The sequence below is a fragment of the Tupaia chinensis genome, unplaced genomic scaffold (assembly GCF_000334495.1).
Source record: "Tupaia chinensis unplaced genomic scaffold, TupChi_1.0 Scaffold145148_1, whole genome shotgun sequence".
Classification (NCBI taxonomy): Eukaryota; Metazoa; Chordata; class Mammalia; order Scandentia; family Tupaiidae; genus Tupaia; species Tupaia belangeri.
The window spans coordinates 567,150-584,403 of record NW_006205008.1 but is presented as its reverse complement, the minus strand read 5'-3'; the positions used below and the strand labels follow the sequence as shown (position 1 = coordinate 584,403).

The 17,254-nt window shown below is 42.8% G+C and overlaps 1 protein-coding gene across 1 annotated transcript in view; it reads left to right on the top strand.

Annotated features, from left to right (window-relative positions):
* Nucleotides 1-2,319: 2,319 nt before the first annotated feature.
* FANCC (FA complementation group C) overlaps nt 2,320-17,254 on the top strand; it is a 293,240-nt gene continuing 278,305 nt past the window's right edge. Inside the window, exon 1 of the mRNA XM_014583931.2 lies at nt 2,320-2,487. The gene's annotated coding sequence lies outside the window, so the exon portion shown is untranslated. The remainder of the gene's footprint in view (nt 2,488-17,254) is intronic.

Genomic DNA, 17,254 nt, shown 5'->3' with positions numbered 1-17,254 from the left:
GGGGGGCAGGGGGGGCCCCAGCCGGCTGCAAGGGCTGAAGAGGGGAGGTGGGAAGCAGCATCGGGTGGCGCCAGCTCAGGGGCGTGGCCTGCGAGGAGGCGTGTCTGAATTCGAGGGCGTGGTTGGGGGCGGGGCGATCTAGGGGTGGAGCCGGCGGTGGTGTCACGCGGAAAGGACCCCCCAGAGTGATGGGAGCTGGGAGTTGGCGTTTTGGTTAAGGACCTAACAGACGGTGTAATGGTTACGTTGCTGGACTTCCACATAGTCAACCATAGTTTGAGTCCCAGATCCAGTGGCTTCAAACTCACGCTGGGTGTGTGTGCATGTGTGCCCGAGATCTCAAGAGGAGAATGGAGGAGAAGGGATTGTGGCATGACCATCTCCTCTGGGAGGGGGGGTGATTTCTAGCTTTCTGTCTGTCTCTTTGGCAACTATACATGTCCTATAGTAAAAAAACCTCTCTTAAAAAAATTACAAACAATAAAATGACTTTTCAACAAATATGCAAAGGGATTTGAGTATCAAAATAGACATTTGCTCTAAAAAAATGGTTTAATTGCTTTCCTTGCTGGTAAATAAGGACTTAAACATTAACTCACTTATGATTTGATACCACAGACCGGACTTTCTTATGGCCAAGGTGCTACTGAGGGGTGCCACTCAAGCATGTCTATGTCTACATAGGACCTGCTATCAATTCACCCACATCAAAATATGCACACATGAAAAAGCACAGGCCTTTTTCATTAGCAGGGAATTGTTTCAAGAGTGGATTTAAATACCTAATTCTTTAACAGTGAAGGTACTTCAAAAAATTTGTTTCAAGAATGGATTTAAATATTTGCTCTTAATACTCAAGTCACTTCAGAAGTCTGTGGAAATGTAAAAATAAAATATAAATTTATTTGGTGCAAAGTTTCAAAACTCATGCATAGCTTTTTTATGATAGGTAATTCCACAGACTTTTAAAAGAATTATTATTTATTGATTTCTATTTGTTATTATTATTTTTAAACTTGACCAGAGAGAGAGAGGGAGAGAAAGGGAAAGCAACAAAGCAAACTGCCAGGTCCAGCTCTGGAACTGCGGTCTTGACCATGGTCATCCATGTGGGTATCCAGAGCCATGCCACTACTGGGCCCTCCATGAGCTTTTTAAAGACCCCCACAGGGACCAGCAGTTAGCGTAATGGCTATGTCGCTGGACTCCCACGTAGTCAACCACGGAGTCCGGGACCCAGTGGCTTAAACTCACGCCAGGCGCATGTGCGTGCGTGCCCAAGATCCCTAGAGGAGAATGGAGAAGGGAAGGGATTGCAGTGTGGCCATCCCCCCTGGGGGGGTGATTTCTCACTTTCTGTCTCTCTGTCTCTCTCTCTGTCTGGCGAGCGCAGGCGCCCTATAGCAAAAACCTCTCCAAAAAAAAAGACCCCCACATATAGTTGCAGATTCTGCCAACTTTGTCTCAAACTCTGGATCAGGTTCCTGTGATACTTCCCTTTAATTTTAAAAAAATTGTTACTGCCACTATCCCCCACAGTAACTTTATCATTTAAATGCTGCTTAATTTTGGCAAATTACTTTATCACTGAATTACATGTATTCTTTGGTAAATTTGATATTCCTTCATCCTAATAGTTGGAAGTGTTTCAGTAATTGAGCTGTTTTTACTACATGCATACACTGACTGGTAGATAAGCTTTCTTTGCAAACACATGTGAAATCGTAATTTTATGATTGTGAGACGTTGACTTAAGAAATTTAAAAAGTTTTAGGCCCAGATTCTTGGTACTTTTTTTTCTTTCTCTCTTTTTAAACAGCTCCAACATTTATGAAAAACCTTCAGTATTACCAGGTTCAATGGTTCAAAAAAGTAAAACTACCCAGACAGGCTAATACCATTGACATGAACGGAAATGCTGCTTTCTATTTATGTAAGTGGCTTAAATACAGCATTGAACTGATGTGAACCCCGAATCCAAACTGTATGGAACTGATTTGGCGCCCTGGGGGATCGTTAACGGAGGAAGCATGCCTTTCTGTTGCTGTTGAGACCAGTTAGGAATATCACATCCCAGGCTGTGCTTAGAGGTTTCACCCCTTTACGAAGCCTCGGCTACACTGCAGGGCTGATTCTTAGTTCACATCTTGAACAGAATGTTAGACGGGCAATAGCCGGATTGAAAACCCCGGGACTTGTTTCCCGGGTCCTCGTCGCCCGAGAGCCTTCCGGAAAAGAGCGGGGAACACACACAGGCCACGGCGGAATCCCAGCGCGACAGGCCCCGCCATCGCCAGGCCCGAGGATGCACTGCGGGCACGTGCGCGCGCGCGGCTCCGCTGCCGAACGACCGCGGGAAAATTCCAAAAAGTCGAAACAAAAGGCCAATACGAAGTGAGGCCAACTTTTCAAGCCACAGAACCCGGGCGGTGGCTTCCTTTCTGCCACTGTCTAAACTGCTGAAGCAGCGCTGGCGAGGACCACCCGGTAAGAGAGAGGCCGCAGGACCAAGCGAGGGCGGCAGCTTTCCATGGGGGTCTGACCGACACGTCAGCTGGGGGCGCTAAGGGCGGGCCGGGGGCCGACGGAAGACTCGCGAGAATGGCCGTGGCCTCCACGCCGCGAGGTGGGTGAGCGGGGCCCCAGCCGGCTGCAAGGGCTGAAGAGGGGAGGTGGGAAGCAGCATCGGGTGGCGCCAGCTCAGGGGCGTGGCCTGCGAGGAGGCGTGGCTGAATTCGAGGGCGTGGCTGGGGGGCGGGGCGATCTAGGGGTGGAGCCGGCGGTGGGGTCACGCGGAAAGGAACCCCCAGAGTGATGGGAGCTGGGAGTTGGCGTTTTGGTTCTTTTTGTTCCTTAAACGCAGGCAGCTATGTCTTCTTCAAAGGAGAGGAGCAAAGGTGAACTTCTTTGCCTCGGATCCCTGGGAGCTTTGAAAAGCTCACTTCTTTTAACCCGTTGCCCTCTGCAGCTAGTCTCTTCTCCACCCCCAGCCTCCCACTCCCGCAAGCCCCTCCAGGGCACCCGGTGGGGGCGAGGCCCAATTAGAGGAGCCCGGGGCGCGGCTGTTGTCCCTCCCGCCCTGTGCCTTTCTTACCGGGACCGGAGGGGGCTTCTTATGGGCGATCGTGCCCCCACAACTCTTTTGGAGTGTCCGGCCAAATTGAGTTCAAAGCCCTTGAGATTTTTCGAGGGGGGGGGGATGTTTGTTGGCTTGCTCGTTTATAGTTTTTTAGGGGAGCGCGTTTACAACCGTGAACCCTCTATAATCCTGTGTATAGGCTAGCACTCCGGAGGAGGGAAAAGATGTTGAGTTTTTGAAACATAAGAAGTTTGGGATGAGAACCTTAAGGAGAGAGGCCAAGGAATTTTCCAGCAAAAGACCTGTATGTGCCCGGATTTTTGTTCCAATCTGAAACTGTTGGAAAGCTCTTGGGGTCCTGGTTTTATTCTAACCTATGTCTTATTTAATGCATCCAAACTTTAATGTGATTGGCTTACAGTTTAGCAAGTGAGCCAAACACTTTTGGGCCACCCAACTGCAACTAATTATGGATGTCACTCACCTTCAGTGATACGCTGCTCAGAACATTTTCTCACTACTCCGCTCAAGAGGGGAGGAAGGTTGTTACAAATGATAGAATTCATACCATGTGTAGGGATGTTACATGAGCTTTGATAGAGTGCATTTTCATTGTGATTTTATCGGTTAAACCTAAATTCAATTGATGTTTGAATGTAAGGTAATGTTGCAGAATAGGTTCACGTGGGAAAAGCCCTCATATACCTTACTCATACACAAGTACAACAAAGACAGTATCAAGAAAGAATTCGTTTTCTAAATTCTGTAAGGGGCCTTGTTTACCTCTTTCCTGGGAGTAAAAGACCTTACTTCTTCAGAATTGGACTAATCATACTAGTTACATTTTTGTATGTTAGACATTTTAAATCATTTTTTCATTATTCAGTCATGCCTCTTGATGTCTTGAAAACATTTACTAAAGCTTTAGAAAAGAGACAAACTTTATATTGGTAATTTTGTTCTGTCTGGTAATGAAAGTTGGCTGGGTGTGGAGGATGATGTTGCATGTATGGAAATGCATGTACGTTTTTAAATAAATAGTATTTCTAACCAGTTCCATATTTTAGCAAGTAGTTCCAGTAACAATTATACAAATTTTATATTTATGAAAACCAGCCACAAGGAGGCCAGCCTAGCTAGTCAAAAGCTGGATTGATTATCGAGGCCTCAGAAAAAATCAGAGGAATCTCACGTGAATGTTAGTTCCAAGTTGGTAGTGATAAAGCCACAAATTAGGCTAGCAGTCAGTACCAGATGGTTTTTTAAATCAGTATTTTAGGCTGAGATATGTGTATTTTCTCTTCCTGTTTATGGATCCTGAATGACTGACTGTAATATGAAAGAACACCTAGAGGAGTTTATCGAATTTGTAGTTTTAATTACAGTTTTTAATTAAAAAAAGAAGAAAAGCTCAGATGACATTGTAAATCTTGAGCATTTTATTTTTACTAAATATCAAACAACATTTTCTGATTGATTGTTTTGACTTGGAGTGGGAAGGACCTTGTAAAGTTATCTGGGCTGTTCTGTTAGGCCCTGGATAAACTGCTGGGTATGTAAAAATCATATTCCTGGTAAGACCCCCCCCTTACAGGAGAACCTATAAACTTCCTTGATAAGGCATTGCTGATACTTTTCTCTAGTTACAAGAAGGCAGAGTTCATATGAAAACTGCCTTTTGAAGCTATATACTATTTTTCTAAACAACGAATTCATTTTTAGTAAATTCAGTAAACTTTTGGAATTGTTGCAAGTAATTTTTCCATATTCTGGATACACGTCCATTATGAGATAAGTGTTTTGCAAGAAATTTCTCCAAATCTATTGTCTTTTCATCTTCTCAAGGGTATCGTTATTTTTTTATTTATTTTTATTTTTATTTTGGCTATACGGTGTGTGTGCTTGCCAGAGAGAGGGAGAGAAGGGGAAAGTGAGAAATCATCCCTAGGGGGTTGGCCAGGTCACAGTCCCTCCTCCAGTCTTCTCTTGGGATTTTGGACACGTGTGTACAGGCATCCAGCATGATTTTCAAGCCACGGGGTCTGAGATGCAGACTGTGTAATTGGCCATTTGAGATCCAGCACCTTAACCTCCATGCCACCTGCTGGGCCTTCAAGACTATCTTTTGGAACACATGATTTTAATTTTGAGGAAGTCTAGTTTTTTAATTGTTGGGGGATCATACTTGAAGTCTATGTTCAATAGTTATTTTTGCATATGATATAGGTCTCATAAAAAAAGTACCAATTGATCTTTTCATATGAGGATATCCAGTTGTCCCACCATTTGTTGAAAAAAACCTGTACTTTCCCTATTTAATGGCCTTGACACCCTTGTCAAAAATGAGCTCAGGGGCCGGATGGTGGTGTAGCAGTACAGTATGATACTTTGTGATGCTGACTCACACGAGAAGGTTGCTGGTTCGTGGCCAGAGACCTCTCTGGGGATGACAGGTAGGCATGTGTCCGTGATCTAGGCTGGCTGAGGGTAGGGTGACTGTGTGTTAGACCCTGCGGAGGGTGTTGTGCTATCTTTCTCTCTGCCTCTCTTACTCGTGTAATAAAATAAATGAGTTGACCATAGCATAAAGGTCTATTTCTAGCGTCTCATTTCTGTTTTGGTGATCTGTATGCCTAATTTTTTTTTTTTAAAGAGAATTATTTAATTTTATTTATTATTACTATTTTTCAATTTGACCAAAGAGAGAGAGAGAAAAGGAAAGTGAGAAGGCAAGCTGCCAGATCTGCCAGTTCCTGTATGCCTATTCTTACATCAGCATCATAAGGTTTTTTTTTTTTTTTAAGAGGTTTTTGCTGTAGTGCGTGTGTGCTTGCCAGAAAGAGAGGGAGACAGAAAGTGAGAAATCACCCCCTAGGAGGATGGCCACATCACAATCTCTTCTTCATTCTCCTCTCAGGATCTTGGGTACTTACGCACAGGCGCCCAGCATGAGTTTAAGCCACTGGGTCTGGGACTTGAACCGCGGTTGACCACATAGGAGTCTGGCGACATAGCCATTACACCAACTTCTACTCCCCATACTGTCTTGATTACTTACATACTATCTTGTACTTACAATAAGTCTTGAAATTAGGTAGTATAAGTCATCTAATGGTTTTCTTGTTTTGTTTGTTTTTTTAATTTGTTTTAGCTATTCTGGGTTCCTTACATTTTCATGTAAATGCTAGTACCAGCTTATTAAAAAAAAAAAAAACAAAGACAAAAACAAAAACCCAAAAACTAAAGCACCCACTGTGGTGGATTTTGGTAGGAACTGCATTTTATCTGTTAGATGCTGGGGTAGAATTGCTGTATCATCATATCCTGAAACTGAAACCGAGCAAGAACGCCCTAATGTATTTTCTAGGGTTCCTGAAATATACAGTCCATTTGCATTGTAATGGCCCAGAGTAAGGAGTAAGTCTTCAGACTTTGGTCATGATAATGACCAACATGGACCATGAGTGAGGGCCATTTGACCTCTAAAACTCTCACTTAAAGAAGGTTTTCATTTCAATATGTAAGATGTTCTGTAGGCTGGAAACTGCTGGTTGTGAGCTCAGAGACTCCAGGCTGAAGGGTTCCAGACACCTGAAGAGGAATTTGATTGTCTAAGGCCTCACCAATCAAGAATGCCCATGAGATGATCACGCCCTCTTGAACCAGTCACTGAAATGATCATGCACCTGGGACCTCTCCCCCAATTTTTGTCCTTAAAAATGCATGTGGGGAACATCGCGGGGAGACTGGGTCTTTTCAGCATGAGCTGCCCTCTCTCCTTGCTTTGTGCTTTGCAGTAAAGCTGGACTTTCCTTCATCACACCATGTGCCTATCGCTTGGTTTTACAACACTTTGGCTAGCGAACTTGATTTGAGTTCGGTAACAAAACTTCTGTTTTCTTTTTTTTTTTTTTTTTTAGATTTTGCTATAGGGTGTCTACGCTCCTGGGCTGGGGAGGAGGGAGTAAGAAATCACTTTTGAGGGATATGGCCATACTGCAATCCCCTCTTCATTCTCCTCTCAGGATTTTGGAAGTGCACACGTGCACCCAACATGAATCTCAATTTGCCGATCCAGGACTTGAACCGTGCAGTCAGCCATTTGGGATCCAGCAGCCTAACCTCTTTGCCACCTGCTGGCCCCTTATTTAGCTCTTTAATTTCTTTCATCAGTATTTAGTAATAGTGTACAAATTTTGCCCTTCTTTCGTTAAATTTATTTTGAAGTGTTTCAATGTTGATGCTATTGTGAATAGAATTTTTTTTTAAAATTTCCAACTATTGGATTGCTTATTGGCAGTATATAAAAATAGAATTGGTTTTCCTATATTGCAACCTTGATGAACTTTATTACTTCCATCAGGTTTTTTGGTGTGTAATCCATAGTTTTCTACATACACCATGTGTCATCGGTGAATAAAGAGTGTTTCTTTCCACTTGGATGCTTTTAATTTCTTTTTATTTGCTTATTTATTTTTTTTGCTGATTGTACTGCTTAGCACCTCTAATACTTGCTGAATAGAAGTGGAGAGACTGGACATTCTTGAATTCTTCCTGATCCTAGGGAGAAAGCTTTTAATCTTTTACTGTTAGGTATGATGTTAGCACGTATGTTTTTCATAAAGACTCTTCACGAGGTTGAAGGACTTTCCTTCTTTTACTGGATTGTTGAGAATTCTTGTAGTGAACAAATGTTGGGAGTGTAGCTGTTCTATTTATATTGAGATGACCATGTAGTTTTATTCCTTCATTCTTTTAGTATGATTTATTACATTAATTGATTTGTGAATGTTACACTAATCTTGCAATCCTGAGAGAACTCTCACTTGGTCATGTTATATAATCCTTTTTATGTATTGCTGGACTTCATTCAATAGTTTTGTTTAGGATTTTGTGTCTATGTTCATGAGGAATGTTGATTAATTTTTTCCCTCGTGATCTTTGGTTCTGGTATTAAAATAGTGGCATTTTCGAAGTAGTTGGGAAGTTTTTCCTCTCTATTTTTTCAGAATTTTTGAGGGATTGGTATTATTTCTAACTTAACCATTTTATAAAATTCACCCATAAAATCATCTGTCCCTAGATTTTTCTTTATGAGATTTTAAAGTACAAATCCAATTTCTCCAGCGCTGCCTCCTATGTACTTGTGTGGCGTATGTGCGCACACATGCACGCACATGTGTGAACGTGTTCGTGTCTTTGGCCAGCTCCAGCTCAACTCTAGCGCATGTATATGCTTCTCCGCTTCTTTGGTGCAGACTCTCCCGCGCGTGCGCGGCTTCTGCAGCGCAGGCTCACACATGCCTGACTACGCATGCGCGCGGCTTTGCCAGCGCTGGCTCCTTAGTGTGTGGAGCTTTCCCAGAGCAGCCTTCCAGGCATGTGCGCTGTCTCAGCACCTGTTCCCGGGCGTGTGCGCATCTCCGGCGCGGTCTCCCAGGCGCGTGCGGCCCTCCAGCACCTGCTCCCGGGCGTGTGCGGCTTCTCCAAGGCTTGGTCCCAGGCGCGTGCGGCTTCTCCAGCGCTGGCTCCCGTGGCCTTGTGCAACTTGTCTAGCACCTGCTCCCAGGCGTGTGCGGCTTCCCCAGCGCCGCGGCCCTGGGGTGTGCGCTTCTGTAGCCCCGGCTACTGCTGTTTACCGCTTCCGCAACGCAGGCTCCTGTAGTGTACGGTGGTCAACGACGCCCATCGGTTGACCGTATGCCTCAGCAGCATCCCCCTCAGGCGACACTTTGTAACTGGGTGCCTCTGGTGGGACACCTCCCTAAGAGCAGCTTTTCCTAACACCCTTTAGAGGGTGAGTTTCTGGCAAGTTACCAAAGGCGGTTTTCCAGCAAGTTTTAAGGGTATAGTGCCTACATGGCGCTCTGCCATGGCTGCGCCTGCTCCAAAAAGATCTGGATCTCATTCCTAGGGAAAACAGGGCGCAGTTCTGTGGGCCCACTGTCTCAGCCCTATGGGTAGAGGTGCGCCTATACCCGTTAGCATTCTCTTCTAAGCAGCCAGTTCTTCGTTATGCCAATCCCGTTAGAGTGAATAATTCTTTGCGTTCGACTTCCCTTATCCAATGTACTATGTGAGTTTTTTTTTTTTTTTTTTTTTTTTTCCTTGATTGGACTCAGACCAATCCATCATCTTTGTTTCCAACTTCCTGGAGAAAGAGTGAGCAGTTGAGAATATTTAGCCTATTTATTTTCTCGAATTGCGAAAGTAAAACCTGGGATTACTGCCATTTCTGTATGACGAAAAGCAGGTTTTGGTGAGAATATGTCAGGCTTTTGTAAAGTGATGAGTTGGGCTTTATATTTCCTTTCTCCTTCCCAGGCCTTTGGAAATTAGAAACAGTGCAGGTACCCTGGGAAAAGAGGTTAGGGAGTATGAGAGAGGAAGAGGAAAGGGTTGGGGCTGGTCAGCCTTACAGTTCCAGTGGACAGGGCCCCCAGATGACCTGACTTTACATCTGACTATATTTCTCATTACTTCTTACTCATGTTTTTTATTTTCCAAATTTCTGGAACTTGTTTTTGCATGTTCCTCTAGAGGCCCAGGGCTGATTTTGTAATACAGAATGTGTATGTGGTATAAACATTTTATGTAAATTTAACCTAGTTTAGTGGAATCAGATCTGGGGTCTGGTACTCTGGTGACTACCCATAAGACAGTTTAAGGCTGCTGTTTTTCAGACACACACAAAATAATTCAGAGCAGACTTTATTTAAGAATTATGCATTTGGGGGGGACCTGCAGATGGTGTGGTGGTTAACGGGCTGGATTCCCACATGGCTAATTGTGGTTCAAGTCCTGGACCCAACGGCTTGAAAAATCACAACAAATAAATAAATGTTAAAACAAACAAAAAAGATATGTGTTTGGTTCTGTAATCTATTACCTGGTCAGTTTGAAGGTGCAGAATTGTTTAAGAGGTGCTGTTAGTGTTGCCCAACACTTTTTTTGGGAATGGTTTCTTTCATTATCCTTTGGTTTCTGCTGTTGTTGTTTTAAAGCATTTGTATTATAAGGCCTCTCTTACTTAGTCTTTTTTCTTTTTCTAAAAAAAAATCGTTACAGGGCCAGCAGGTGGTGTGATGGGTAAGGGCGCTGGACTCTCACATGTTTGACTATAGTTCAAGTCCCGGACCTGGCAGCTTGCTTTCTCACTTTCCCTCTCTCTCTGTTCTTCTCTGGTCAAATGAAAAATAAATAAGGTTAAATAAAGTTAAATAAAATAATTCTTTAAAGAATCATTACATTTAACTTTATTTATTTATTTTAATTTGACCAGAGAAGGACAGAGTGTGTGTGTGAGAGACAGAGAGAGAAAGCAAAAAAGCAAGCTTCCAGGTCCAGAACTTGAACTGTGGTTGGCTGTGGGAGTCCAGTGCCCTCAACCACCATCCCACCTACCGGCCCCTCTTGTACTTTGTCTTTACCCGATCTTTCTGACTCTCTTTGTACTTTAATGTGTTGTACTCATGGCTTTCCTTACTGACCCTTGATTCTTTGGCAGTCATTCTTGGTTATGAAAAATGAGTTTTCTTCTCTGCTTATGCGCTGTAATTCATGCAGTTGTTTTGTGTGAGAATGCTTTATTTCCTCAACCCTTGGTCAGCTTCTTCAGGGTATGCATGTTCTTCTTTTTCTTTTTCTTTTTTTAAGAGAGATTTTTGCTTATAGGGCATGTGTGAGAAATCACGCCCAGGGGGAATGGCCATACCATAATCCCTTCTCTTGCATTATCTTCTCAGGGTTTGGGGCAGGCATGCATGTGTGCCTGGCATGAGTTTTAAACCACTGGGTCTGGGACTTGAGCCGCAGTTGAGTATGTGGGAGTCTGGTGACATAACCATTACACCATCTGCTGGTCCCAACATGTTCTTTATTGCATAAGTGTTTACCTTTGTTGGGCGCTCACCCAGCATTCTTTCTTTCCTTCTCTTTTCTAACAGGGCCCAGATTTTCTGTCGGTAGCTAACACTGTAAAGGCTGGGGGGAAACACCGGCTAAACCCGACTGGTTTAGAGCAGTCTTGACTATTGTCTTGCTTGGTGACAGTCATTGGTTATGAAGGAGCAAGATGGAGAGATGAATCCTCTAAGAAGTCTGCCCTATCTCTGGCTTACCAGTTTCTTCAATCCACAAATCCCCTTTATTGTTTGAGCCAGCTTCGATTGGTGTGTCAGAGACATTTACTGCTAAGTATCTATATCCTCCCCACGTTTCCCAGCTCACTGACAGCCGGATAGGGCCGTATGATAGGTATAGCCAGTAGTTTTTAAACAGGTTACTTCTAGGTACGCTTAGTAGCAGGCACATGACCTCGGACTGACATTCTCGCACTGGTGATTGTGGCGGCCAGGTGTTGAGATGTCAGAACATCTGTCATCTGGACCCATCTCCACCTCTGCAATACATAGTGGGCATACAGTCTGAGAAAAATAGTTACTACAGGCCCAATCGTATCGGCACAAGTGGGAGGGTGCCTCTGGGTGAGGCTGGGGCCACTAGGGAGGCCTAAGTTGTGTTTCTGACCCGACCTGGATAGGCTGGACATGGTGACACGTGCCTCTGGTCCTAGCTAAAAGGTGCCAAGGCAGGAGGATTGCCACATGGAGAGACCCTGTCAAAGGCACATCCATCTCTCCGCCACCCACGTGCTTTCTCTCTCCTTAAAAAAAAAAAAAAAAAAAAGTTACTCTAATGTAACTGAACTTGTCTTGAATAGAGTTGAGTTTTCAGTTACTAGAAAATCAAAAGGATCCTAGATGATTTGGTGTCGTTTTATAATTCCTAGTGTAGTGGTATATACAATGTCTGCAAATGATATATTCTGATTGATTATAAGATTTAAATTTGTTCGAAGGAATCACTGGATTTAACCCTAGTGTTCTGAACTTGGGGTACCCAGAAGAACCTAATGTGTCAAGGATTGTTAGGATTCCTTAGCCTACCTGGAGAGTTACAGTTTATAATAAAAGGCTGTAGAGAATATAGACTTAGCGCTGTCTAATTTCTGCTTTTGTTTGAAGCTGTTAGCTGTGTTTCTCTAATAAAAATTGGGCTTGAAAGTCACCCTGTATTAGTGATACAGTGGCATTCGTTTTATTTATGAAGCATTTTCTGCAGTATTCGGCACCTAGAAGAATATAATATTTCTGATTCTGACCAGTACCACTAGGTTTCTTAGTCATTACACTGAAAAGCTTGGCCAAGCTAATTTTTGTTTGATTATAAGTATTTTGATGAATTGGTATTTTTTTGGAAAACTCTGCAGCCAGTTTTAAAAGTAAGATAAATATAAAGGTTTCTTTCTTTTTTATTTTTAAATGAAATGTTGTAATATGACTGATTTCATTTTAAAATTAAGTAGTTGTAAGTTAAGAAAAAAAATGCAAGGCTAACCACGGTGGTGCAAGTAGCAGGCAGCGCTGTGTGAGGCCGGGCCCAAGTGGGCCTGCGTTCAGTTCTTGGACAACTAAACAGGCTGGACTGGGTGTTGTGCACTTATAATCCTAGCTAACTGGAAGGCTAGGTAAGGCAGGAGGTTTGTAGCATGGAGTGTCCCTGTCCAAAATAGTTTTCTCTCCTTTCCTCTCATGGTACCATTAAAAAAAGAAAAAGAAAAATGTAAAAAAAAAAAAAAAGATCAAAAAACAAACAGAAAAAACCCTTGAATTTTGGTAGTGACATTTATTGGGAAGGAAAAAGTAAACCTTGAGACTAGTTAAATTTAACAAAGTGTATCTGAGCAAGAAAAAGGTTCTAGATACCAGGCAGCATTTTTGACGGAAAATGGTTAAACACATCCCCACCAGTAACTTGGTGAATTACATTTGTAACCAGAAAAAAGGCAAGAAAGAGTGTGTACAAAGATTACCTGACTAGTGCAGTGCACTGCAGTTCAGCATTTGCCTTATTTGGGCATAATTTCATAGCCTTCAGCCTGTGATTGGCCAAGGTTTAGTTGTTTGGTTACCAGAGTATACTTTTTTTTTTTTTTTAATTTTGCCAGAGGGTGCTTGGGCCGGCCTCAGAAGAGAGAGGAAGCATCCCCTATGGGGAATGGTCATACTGCAGTCCCTTCTCCTCTGTCCATCCATGGAAATTTTGGGCATAGTCACACATGTGCATAGCTTGGCTGCCAGGGCCTTGAACCTCAGGGTTGACCATGTGGGATCTGGCTGCATTAACCACCAGACCATGGAGCCAGCCCACCAGAGTATATCCTTTTTAATTTTTATTTTTTTTTTGAGAGGATTTTGCTAGGTAATAGGATGCATGTACTCGCCATAAAGACAGAGAGAGATAGAGAGACAGAAAGTGAGAAATCACCCACCTCGGGGTGGGGGGGGATGACCACGCCACAATCCCTTCTTCTCTGTTCTCCTCTTGGGATTTTGGGCACGTACGCACACGCCCAGCTGAGTTTAAGTCACCGGGTCCGGGACTTGAACCATGGTTACCTACATGGGAGTCCAGTGACATAGCCATTACGCTAACTGCTGGTCTCACCAGAGTATACTCTTTTTTTTTTTTTTTTTTTTTTGGTTTTCACTATAGGGCGTGTGCGCTCACCAGACAGACAGAGAGAGACAGAGAGACAGAAAGCGAGAAATCACCCCCCAGGGGGGATGGTCACGCCGCAGTTCCTTCTCCTCCATTCTCCTCTCGGGATCTTGGGCACGCACACACACGCGCCCGACGTGAGTTTTAAGCCACCGGGTCCAGGACACGAACCGCGGTCGACTACGTGGGAGTCCAGCGACATAGCCATTACGCTAACTGCCGGTTCCCACCAGGTATACTCTTAAGGTGAGGTTATAGCATGCCTGAACACCAAGTTAGGTTGTAGTTATATACGGAGACTGCTTTGGGTCAGATTTTACCACCTAAGTGTATAGGCTGGGTTAGGTCAATTTAACACATTTTATTGGCGATATTAACAACTAGATTTAATCTATTTATATCAACGTTTCTGGTGTCATTTAGTTCTACAAAGATGTGCTGTACACATGTAATGTTTACCTAAAATGGTACTTAGGCCTTTTGACTTTAAAGGAATGTAAGTCTGATTTGTTTAGTTTTAAAAGAAATCTGTTCTTGAGTCAGAGTGGTGAAAATAGGGCAAGTCTTTCAAAATATACTTGTACTTGATCTTTGATTATAATGTTTTATGGCCATAGTAACTATGACTAGATGACTACACATTATTTTTTAAACTTTTTAATTGAGGTATTATTCATGTATTCTGAACTGTGCCTTTGTCAAAATGTATCTTTTAAATATGAATACACCTGGGATCAGCAGGCGGCATGGTGGTTAAGGCCTTGGGCTCCCACATGGCTGACTGCAGTTTGAGTCCTGGGCCTGATGACTTGAAAATCACCCCAGTGTGTGTGCAGGTGCCCAAAATCCCAAGAGGAGACTGAATGAGAAGAGATTATGGCATGGCTATCCCCCAATGGGGGATGGTTTCTCACTTTTTCTATCTCTAGCTGTCTCTGTGTCTCTCTCGCTTTGATGTATGCATACACCCTATGGCAAAAATCTAAAAAAAAGAAAAAATGAATACACTTAAGAGATGACATGGTATCCCTGGGTATTTGGTAAAGAAAAGTTGCAAGCGCCTTCTATCTGCTATTGGCTGGAGGATTTCTCTTGTTTGACAAAATTAAGGCAAAAATTTCCATGAGAACAAGCAAACCTTGTTGAGTACATTGATATAAATCATGATATAATTAAAACATTAAAAAATCCCACATGACTGGGGTCAGCAGATGGTGTAATGTTTGCATCACTGGACTCCCACGTAGTATATCGCAGTTTTAAGTCCGAGACCTGGTGGCTTAAAACTCAGGCCGGCCCTGTGTACGTGCATACCCCAAATCCCTCAAGAATGGAGAAGAGATTGCAGTGTGACTATTCTCCCTGGAGGGGTGATTTCTTGTTTTCTGTCTCTTGGTCTCTCTCTGTCTCTCCAGCAAGCACATGTACCCTTTTGCAAAAATCTCTCTCAAAAAAAAAATTCTGCATGGCCATCAGTGCAGTTTGAGTCCTGTACTCACTGGTTTGAGAACCACGCCAGGCATACGTGCATGTGTGTCCCAATCCTGAAACTGGAGAGAGATGAAGGAGAAGGGATTGCAGAGTGGCTGTGTCCCATGGCAAGTATTTTCTTGCTTTTGTTCTCTCTGGGGAATGAATGCATCCTCTGGCAAATAAAACAAAATCATGATAAAAAATTAAAATCTTGGTCTAGTCTCAGTGAAGTAAGCAGGAGGGTACCACTGCGAGGTGACTGAGGCTGCACTGGAGGCCTCGGTTCCGTTCGCTGCCCAACCTCAACACGCCAGGCGTGGTGGCATGTGCCTGTGGTCCTAGCTCACTGTCAAAAAATTACCCTCATTCTCCCACTCTCTCTCTCCCTTTTGCTCTTTATTGTAAAACAAACAAACAAACAAAACAACCAGAACAAAAAACTCACCAAAGTTCTTTTTAGCTTTGTGATAGTTTCTGAAATGGATCTACATAGAACAAATGTAGAGATAGTAAAGCAGATGCTAAATATCCTTTGTGTTTTGCGTGACTTGTCTGTTGTTTTAAGATTTTTTTGAGTCAATTTTTAACATTTAAACACTAATTTCACCTTAAAAAAATCCATATTTCCAGCTTTTTAAGAGTGAAAGGCAGTCTGACAATACGGAGTCAGAGGTCCCCTTTAGCAGCAGCTGACATTAGCTAACTCCTGGCTGTCTTCTTTGGATGGTGCTGTTTCCTCGTTGTCTCAAGCCCATTTGACTACTTTACTTATTTAATTTATTACCTTCGTCTAAAGTAATTTACTACCTTTCAAATCATCGTGAAATGCATTCATTTGTCAAACTAACACATAGGGGAACAAATGGATCTATCAGAACACATTTATCATCTTACTGGGAAATGACTGAAATAATCAGTACTCTCTGGTGAGTTCAAAGTCTCTGTAGGAAGGAGCTTATTAATTCTGAGCAGTAATAAATTACATACCCTTTAGAAATCAGAGCTTTCTGTTTTATTGATTTTTTTAAAAAAATTCATTTGTTTTATAAGAATAGATTTTTCCTTTTGGTCCTTTCTAGTATTATAAATGGTCCCTGAGTTATGATGGTTTGACTTAAAATTTTCTGATTCATGGTGGTGTGGAAGTGAAATGTGTTTAGTAGAAACTGCACTTTGAATTTTGAGTTCTGATCTTTTCTTTTGACTAGCAGTATATGCCAGTGTGCTGCAGTTCCCAGGCAACCTTGCAGTCACGGGTAAACAGCTAGTCCTCTACGGCATGCATCTGGTGTTGCCAGTGTTTTTGCATCTTGTAATCTTATGTTTTGCTATCCCATCACCTCTATATGTAAGTGTTCTGAGCATATTTGAGGTAGCTATCTTAAGCTACAATGTTCGGTAGGTTAAATGTAAATGCATTTTTTTTTTTTTTTTAAGAGCGGTGGTTTTTGTTTTGTTTTTCTTGCTACACGGCACGTGCACTCACTGGAGAGATGAGACAGAGAGAGAAAAAGTGAGAAATCACCCCCAGGGGGATGACCATGTCACAGTCCCTTCTCCACCAGTCTCCTGTAGGGAACTTGGGCACGCACTTAACATGGCACCCAGCGTGATTTATAAACCGCCAGGTCTGGGACCCGAACCGTGGTCAGCCATGCGGGAGTTCAGCACCTTGACCACCATGCCACCTGCTGGCCCTGTAAATGCATTTTCAGCTTCAGATATTTTCAATCTTCAATGGGCTTATCAGGACATAACTACATCATAAGTTGAGGGACATCTGTACTTTGTTCATAAGCCCTATTAAAGGTGCTTTATACTTTTAAAATTATGTTTTATATAGGTTATATGTGATTTTCATAATAACTCTATGTGCCAAGATGAGATAGGCATTTTAAAAAATTTTGTTGTTGTTGTTGCTTTGTTAAGTTTATCGTCTTTATCTGGAATAACGTCATAGAAAATTGTTTGGTTTAGCTCTCAGCAGCCCACTCCTGAGCTCTGAGGAAGCTTGCCTTCTTCTGGGCTACCTGATCTTTCTTCTGGGCAAGGGACATCTTGGGACAATTCTACCTCTTCTTTTTAACTTCTTTCTTGGGTTTCTTTTCATAGACTGGGTTCTCTCGTATAGCAGTGTGA